Consider the following 7,620-nt stretch of genomic DNA (forward strand, 5'->3'; position numbering starts at 1 on the left):
AACACAGTTTAATTCTGTGGTATGGCTCACGAAGATCCGAATTCCCATATAGCCAATTTCTTGGAAATTTGCAACACCTTCAAGCATAATGGGGTACGTGATGATGCGATAAGGCTGAGGTTATTCCCATTTTCATTGAAAGATAAGGCCAAGGCTTGGCTAAATTCATTACCAGCCGGATCTATAGCCACTTGGGATGAGATGGCTAGCCGATTTCTTTTCTAAATACTTTCCTCCCTCGAAAACAACAAAAATGAGAAATGACATTACCACATTCTTCCAACAAGAGGGAGAATCTCTCTATGAGTCACGGGAACGTTATAAGGAGCTGCTGAGGAAGGTTCCTCATCATGGCCTTCCGATATGGCTGCAAGTGCAGACCTTTTACAATGGTCTAACCGATTCAAATAAAACCATCCTAGATGCAGCATCCGGGGGCTCCATTAATAATAAGATCCCTGAAGTGGCCCATGCACTCATAGTGGAGATGGTAGCCAATAATTACCAATGGCATTCAAAAAGAACACAAGTAAGAAAGCAACATGGCCTTCATAATGTTGACTCATACATGGCTTTATCTGCTCAAATTGGTGCACTCAGCAAGAAATTAGACGAGATGCAAATGGCAGCCATGCATGTGCAGTCTGTGACATGTGATTTGTGTGGGGCAGGCCACATCAGTACTGAATGCCAAGTTGGCAATCAGTTTAGGCAGTCTACAGAACAGGTTGACTTTGTCGGCAACCTTCCAAGGTAGCAAAGATATCAGTACCATCATGCCTTTCAACTGGGATGGAAAGGACACCCAAACCAATCATGGCAGAATCAGCATGCACCGAAGCCCTTCCACCAAAATTTTTATCAGCCAGAACAAAAATCTAACCTAGAGGAGCTGATGACAAAGTTCATAGACAGTGCTGAAAATAGGTTTCAAAACCAAGAGGCTTCAATAAAGAACTTGGAAAATCAGGTTGGGCAGTTGGCGCAATTGATCTCAGCAAGGATACCGGGCACACTACCAAGCAATATAGAGGTGAATCCACGAGATCAAGTGCAAGCTATCACTTTAAGAAGTGGTAAGGAGCTTCCAGAAGTAGTGAAGAAAGTAAGGGCTGAACCCAAGGCAGATGCAACCCTTGAAGCCAGGAACCAGAAGAAGGAGCAATCTGAACCGCAGCAAGAAATGCACTAACAGCCACAAGTTCCCTTTCCTAATCGGCTGAAGCAACACAAGCTTGAAAAGGAATTCGGTAAGTTCCTTGAGATATTTAAAAGTTTACATATTAATATTCCTTTTGCTGATGCTTTAGCCCAGATGCCCCACTATGCAAAAATTTTTGAAGGAATTATTTGCAAACAAAAGGAAATTGGGAGATGTGGCTACAGATGCTCTAAATGAAGAATGCTCGGCAATCCTTCTTAACAAGCTGCCTCAAAAGCTTAAAGATCCAAGGAGTTTCACTATCCCTTGCACTATAGGCAGTTTAAAAATAGAAAAAGCATTATGTGATTTGGGAGCTAGCATAAATTTAATGCCATACTCGGTTTTCAAAAAATTGGGATTGGGAGAGCCCCAACCCACCAGAGTTGCATTGCAATTGGCTGATAGGTCCATTAAGCATCCTAGGGGGATCATAGAAGATGTGTTGGTTAAAGTAGATAAATTCATTTTTCCCGTTGATTTCATTGTATTGGACATGCAAGAAGATGTAGATGTCCCTCTCATCCTAGGGAGACCTTTCCTGGCTTTCGGGAAGGCAATGATTGATGTCCAACAAGGACAACTCAACCTTAGGATACAAGATGAGAAAATAATTTTTAAAATGTCTGATGCCATGAAACATGCACCCTCTAGTGATGACTCTTGTTACATGATTGATGCTATTGATGATGCAGTGAATGATTGCTTCCAGGTGAGTAGATCGGCTGACCCTCTTGAACCCTGCTTACAACAAGGAGAAGTTGAAATGGGAGAAAATGAGGAAATAAACCTCATGATGGCATATTTGAATAATAAGCCTCAGTTCAAAGGGAAGGGATTTCTCAAGTTAGAAAACTTAGGCAAAACTCCTATACCAATAGGTAAGCCGTCATCTCAAGAACCCCCCACCCTTGAACTGAAGCAATTACCACCCCACTTGGATTATGCTTTCCTTAAGGAACCATCAACTCTCCCTGTAATAATTTTCGCATCCTTGAACCCATTGCAAAAAGAAAAATTGCTAAGAGTATTGCGGGAACACAAAAATGCACTAGCTTGGAGGGTAGAGGACATCAAAGGCATTAATCCATCAATATGCACACACAGAATTTTGATGGAAGAGGACAACAAGCCCTTGGTTCAGCCCCAAAGACACCTAAACCCAAACATGAAAGAGGTGGTGAAGGCTGAAATCATTAAGCTCTTAGGTGCCGGGATCATTTATCCTATCTCTGACAGTTCTTGGGTGAGTCCCGTACAAGTCGTGCCCAAGAAAGGGGGTATGACCATTGTCCCAAATGAAAAAAAATGAACTCATCCCGACTAGAACTGTCACCGGGTGACGAGTATGCATTGACTATAGGAAATTAAATGAAGCCACCCGTAAAGACCACTTCCCTCTCTCATTCATGGACCAAATGTTAGAGAGGCTAGCCGGGCATGAGTATTATTGTTTCTTGGATGGATATTCAGGGTACAATCAGATCCCAATTGCACCAGAGGACCAAGAAAAGACCACCTTTACTTGCCCTTATGGTACTTTTGCATACCGAAGGATGCCATTCGGATTGTGCAATGCCCCAGCAACCTTTCAGCGGTGTATGATGTCCATATTTTCTAATATGGTTGAAAAATTTATTGAGGTTTTTATGGATGATTTTTCAGTTTTTGGTTCTTCATTTGATGCATGCTTGAATAATTTGGAACAGGTGCTTAGGAGATGCGAAGAGACACATCTAGTGCTGAACTAGGAAAAGTGTCATTTTATGGTAAAGGAAGGCATAGTGCTTGGACATAAGATTTCACAAAAATGTATAGAAGTTAACAAAGCTAAAGTGGAGGCAATTGAGAAGTTGTCACCCCCATCATCTGTCCGTTCTTTAAGAAGCTTCTTGGGGCATGTTGGAGTCTATAGAAGATTTATTAAGGACTTTTCAAAGATAGCCAAGCCATTGTCTATTTTGCTTCAGAAAGAAGTGGCTTTTGAATTTTCAGCTGAATGCCTACAAGCATTCAAAACTTTGAAAGACAAGTTGATCAATGCACCCATCATGATAGTGTCAGATTGGACACTTCCATTTGAACTGATGTGTGATGCGAGTGATTCAGCCGTAGGAGTTGTGTTAGGACAAAGAGTGAACAAACATTTTCAGCTAATTTACTATGTTAGCAGAACCTTGAATGGAGCACAACTAAATTACACCACAACAAAAAAAGAGTTACTAGCGGTAATCTTTGCACTTGATAAGTTTCGTTCATATCTGATTTTGTCCAAAGTTATTGTGTACACAGACCACTCGGCATTGAGGCACTTGTTTACCAAGAAAAATTCAAAACCAAGACTGATCAGGTGGATCCTATTGCTACAAGAATTTGACATTGAAATACGAGACATGAAGGGTACCGCAAACCTGGCTGCTGATCATCTCTCCCGGTTGGACAAGGTAGGCTCAAAAGAAGAGAAAACCAGCAACATTCGAGAAAAATTTCCAGATGAATAGTTGTACTCCATTCAGGAATATTCATCTCCTTGGTATGCTGATTTTGCAAATTATCCTGCTGCACAAATCATCCCTCCTAACCTTTCCTATCAACAGAAGAAGAAATTCTTTTATGATGTAAAATACTATTTGTGGGAGGAACCCTTTTTGTACAAATTATGTGCAAATCAAATCATAAGGAGATGTGTCCCCGAAGAGGAAATGGAATCAGTACTCCAATTTTTCCATGATAGAGAAGCAGGAGGACATTTCGGAGCTAGCCGCACCGCATCTAAGGTCTTGCAATCAGGTTTTTATTGGCCGACATTATTCAAAGATGCCCATATGTATGTGTCCACATGCGACAAATGCCAAAGAACGGGTAACATTTCCCGACAGAATGAAATGCCCCTTTCTAATATCCTGATCTATGAAATTTTGGTTGTCTGGGATATAGATTTCATGGAACCCTTCCCGAATTCTTTTGGGAATAAGTATATCCTCATTGATGTTGATTATGTGTCTAAATGTGTGGAAGCCATGGCTTTACCCACAAATGACTCTAGGAGGGTAGTACATTTCCTGAAAAAGCTTTTCACCCGATTTGGCACTCCTCGAGCTATAATTAGTGATAGGGGAACTTATTTCTGCAACACCCACTTTGAACGATTAATGCAGAAATATGGAATTAAACATAAATTGGCTACCCCTTATCACCCTCAAACTAGTGGCCAAGTGGAGTTGGCTAACAAGGAGCTCAAAAGAATTCTAGAGAAGACCCTAGCATCTGTTAGGAAAGATTGGGCCATCAAATTGGATGATGCATTATGGGCATATAGAACTGCATATAAAACACCCCTTGGCATGTTCCCATACAGGTTGGTCTTTGGTAAAGCATGTCATTTACCGGTAGAGTTAGAGCATAAGGCCTATTGGGCACTAAAATTCTTAAATTTTGACATACAGGCCACGGGTACTAAGAGGCTGTTGCAATTGAATGAGATGGATGAATTCAGACTTGCCGCGTATGAGAATGCCAGGGTTTATAAAGATAGATTTAAAAGGTGGCATGATAAGAACTTGCTGAGACAGGATTTTCATGTAGACTAGCAAGTGTTATTGTACAATTCAGGAAGTCCTCTACACCTCTCTCTTCACTTGGTATTGCTCTTGTTGGATTTATTGTTACTCCCTAACACTAGGAACATTGGGGACAATGTTCATCTTAAGTGTGGGGGAGTTAGGCTGAGGCTAGGGTGTGGGGCTGGAACCATGCACCTCAATCACCCCAACACACACATTTGGGGCTGGAACCATGCACCCTACCCAACCCAACCCAATCATTCTTCCCCACTTATTTCATAACTAACCCCTTTCCATTCTCCTCAGAAGGATATAGACATGCTAATGAAACACGCCCATTGATTGCTCCAACTGCATATCCTGTACAGACACAAAAAAAGATGTGAAACCTACTTCAAGGGAATTCTACAACTATAATTTCAAATGAAATGAAACACCTAAAGGTTATAACATAAATGGAACTACCGACTCCACAAACCAGTCTTAACCGATTCCCATATAAGTCCTCCACCAAACCTTCTTTTTCTAATAATTAGCATAATATATGGTATTCAAAGGCAATAAATACTTTACAATCGAAATAAAAGATAGAAACATGAACAAAATCATTTAACATAAAAAATTATTTATTATAAGCATCTTAAATAAACTATTCAATAAAAAAAATCCAATTGTTCTCTTGCAAGACAAGGGGTGATTCAAAAGAAAACAAGTGATGCAAAAACATCCCATGCTCCCAATGCAAATCCACTTAAGAAATTGTTTCAGTCTAGGATATATATTAGAATCAACGGTGAAAATTTTAATTCTAATGATACAAATGGTAAAAAAGAATCTTACAAATCCGTAAAACCAAGCAATTAGTACACCAACAACACTTCCAATTGTTCTGCAATGTCCATGTGGACATATTAGAAGTGCATCATTGATGATAGAAATGTCAATCACAACCTCAACCCATCCTGTACCAAGTCGGATACCACCTATAGTTTTTGATGGATTGGTACTTATAATAATTGCTTCTACTATAGATGCAAACATCCCTTGATGGCTAGTCAACAAATAACATTTCGTGCTTTCCTACAAATGCAATTAATCATTACCAAATGTGTTTGTATTATTTTTAAAATAAATGTTTGAGATAAAAAGTAACACTTACAGTTAAATTATGTAAATCATTGTTATGGTTGGCACCAAATTGATGATAAAAGGGGCTTTGAAAAGCATGAGCTGAAGAGTGGTTTGGCAACTGATATGATTCTCCTTGGGAGCCCTTATTTATAAACGATGAGCACAAAAATCAAATTAGTCCATAATAACATTTAATATATATATAAACAAACTATTACCTGTCTATTAGCAGATCTAGCCTCCATTTCATCAAATCGAGCTCGTAATTCCCTATTTTCCTCAGCCAATTTATTTGCACACTCTTCAATTGTCGTTTACACTTCTTGTACAGTTCTTGTTTGCTCTTCATTCCTCTATCAGGAGCCACTGAACCTAGTTGCAGTTGGACCCAACCATAGTTCATGCACTCAGCCAAGACGCTTTGGTTCCATTACACAAGCATACATGTCATTCAGTTCATTATCCTCTCCCTGATCTTCTGGATCTTGTGACATATAATTTTCCATTTGTAACTTAAATAGAACAAAAAAAATGAAAGCATTAGAAGACCATCCATTAATATGTTATTAATAATAATGGTTTAACATGACATTAATAAATTATAAGAGTTCATAATTAAAATATGGTTACCATTATATCAGTAGATTACGGATCAATAGGTGCTCCATCTTTTTTCCTATGAATCGCAAAAACACCTCTATGTGGTATTTCTTCATTCACATCAACATCCCAATGCATATCATATAAGTCTCTAGGCTTTGTCTTAACAACAAAATGCCAATTTGAGTTAATGACATCTTTGAACATAGAATACTTGTTTTGCCAGAGATGCTAAAAAAATGGTTCATTTGTATGTAATAGGTGATTAAAGTTAACAAGAGTAAATCCAAATTCATCAACCTTCATCCCCTTACCTTGAACAACATCAACCCAGTCACACTTGAATAGCATTACCTTCAATGGCTCATAATAATTCAATTCTATGATATTGGTGATCACACTATAATATGCAATGTCACCTAAAATTGGGTTCATATCTCGCATATTGGAAAAACTATTTGTTTTTGCAGTCACAACAATGCCACTATTTTGGGTTTTTCAATTTGCTTCATGTTCCTTTGTTTGAAACCTGAACCCATTTATGCTAGCTCCTTTATATCTCTTTGCAGATATGCATGGCCACTAGCCAACCATTTCAAACTGTTCAAAGTTGGTTCATTTCCCTCAATATGCAATGTCATTATTTGTATAACACTTAAAGGATATTTTATTAGAAACATGATAATGAATTAACATCAAAATTTTGTTCATAAGCCAATTAGAAAATTTCTTTTCATGGATTCTCTACACAACATGTGAACGTGATATAGGGTTCTCTCCATAAATCTTTTCAAGGTATTTCCTACAATTGCATAGAATTGTAAGCATGAGTCGTGGTTATGGAATATTATTCATTAGAAACTTCAAAACACAACAACCTAATCAATTTACTCAATATATGGGCCAACAACATCACAATTTCTTAACATATACAAGTGTGCTTTCATCAATATTTTCTTATCTAATTGAACATGAGAGGGACTTCCAATGCCATGGCATATGCCCGAGAAAATTTCAAATCCTTCGTCAAGTTAACAATGCCCATTCTCTTTATTTCTTATTGGCTCATTTAGCCTACTTTCAACACTTTGGAGGTATCTAGAACGGAAGGTTATGCACTCATCC

General features: G+C 38.5%; 1 long non-coding RNA gene and 1 other non-coding gene across 2 annotated transcripts; both read right to left on the bottom strand.

Moving 5' to 3' along the window:
• Window positions 1–250: 250 nt before the first annotated feature.
• Window positions 251–357, bottom strand: LOC148790452 (small nucleolar RNA R71). The gene has a single exon (XR_016078998.1). It is a non-coding gene; the product is annotated as a small nucleolar RNA R71 (small nucleolar RNA).
• Window positions 358–4,743: 4,386 nt separating this feature from the next.
• Window positions 4,744–6,276, bottom strand: LOC148790453 (uncharacterized). The gene is made up of 3 exons (XR_016078492.1): window positions 6,114–6,276; window positions 5,924–6,037; window positions 4,744–5,124 (listed from the first exon to the last, which is right to left on the bottom strand). It is a non-coding gene; the product is annotated as an uncharacterized LOC148790453 (long non-coding RNA).
• Between the last annotated feature and the right edge of the window lie 1,344 nt (window positions 6,277–7,620).

Source organism: Nelumbo nucifera, chromosome 7 (genome assembly GCF_055504915.1).
Source record: "Nelumbo nucifera cultivar China Antique chromosome 7, China Antique-T2T, whole genome shotgun sequence".
NCBI classification, from domain to species: Eukaryota; Viridiplantae; Streptophyta; class Magnoliopsida; order Proteales; family Nelumbonaceae; genus Nelumbo; species Nelumbo nucifera.